At 40.4% G+C, this 963-nt stretch overlaps 1 non-coding gene across 1 annotated transcript; it reads left to right on the top strand.

Annotated features, from left to right (window-relative positions):
- The first annotated feature begins 534 nt into the window (after positions 1 to 534).
- On the top strand, positions 535 to 642 carry LOC130964068 (small nucleolar RNA R71). Its single transcript, XR_009080179.1, has one exon. It is a non-coding gene; the product is annotated as a small nucleolar RNA R71 (small nucleolar RNA).
- The last annotated feature ends 321 nt before the right edge of the window (positions 643 to 963 follow it).

Genomic DNA, 963 nt, shown 5'->3' on the forward strand with positions numbered 1-963 from the left:
AGATGATGGAAAAGGCTTGCCATTGCTAAACCTGTTTCTTCCACCATTATTGTTGTTGAAACCTTGTTGAGGTCTCTGTTGATCCTTCTATGAGAAATTTGGATGATTTCTCCATGAAGAATTATAGGTGTTTCCATAGGGTTCTCCCATGTAATTCACCTCTTCCATTGAAGGGTTCTCAGGATCATAGGCTTCTTCTTCAGATGAAGCATCCTTAGTACTGCTTGGTGCATTTTGCATTCCAGACAGACTTTGAGAAATTAAATTGACTTGTTGAGTCAATATTTTATTCTGAGCCAATATGGCATTCAGAGTATCAATCTCAAGAACTCCTTTCTTCTGATTAGTCCCATTGTTCACAGGATTCCTTTCAGAAGTGTACATGAATTGGTTATTTGCAACCATTTCAATTAGCTCTTGAGCTTCTGTAGGCGTCTTCTTCAGATGAAGAGATCCTCCAGCAGAGCTATCCAAAGACATCTTGGATAGTTCAGAGAGACCATCATAGAAAATACCTATGATGCTCCATTCAGAAAGCATGTCAGAAGGACATTTTCTGATCAATTATTTGTATCTTTCCCAAGCTTCATAGAGGGATTCACCATCCTTCTGTCTGAAGGTTTGGACTTCCACTCTAAGCTTACTCAATTTTTGAGGTGGAAAGAACTTTGCCAAGAAGGCATTGACTAGCTTTTCCCATGAGTCCAGGCTTTCTTTAGGTTGTGAGTCCAACCATGTCCTAGCTCTGTCTCTTACAGCAAAAGGGAATAGCATAAGTCTGTAGACCTCAGGGTCAACCCCATTGGTCTTGACAGTGTCACAGATTTGCAAGAATTCAGCTAAGAACTGATGAGGATCTTCCAATGGAAGTCCATGGAACTTGCAATTCTGTTGCATTAGAGAAACTAATTGAGGCTTAAGCTCAAAGTTGTTTGCTCCAATGGCAGGGATAGAGATGCTTCT

Source organism: Arachis stenosperma, chromosome 2, assembly GCF_014773155.1.
Source record: "Arachis stenosperma cultivar V10309 chromosome 2, arast.V10309.gnm1.PFL2, whole genome shotgun sequence".
NCBI lineage: Eukaryota > Viridiplantae > Streptophyta > Magnoliopsida > Fabales > Fabaceae > Arachis > Arachis stenosperma.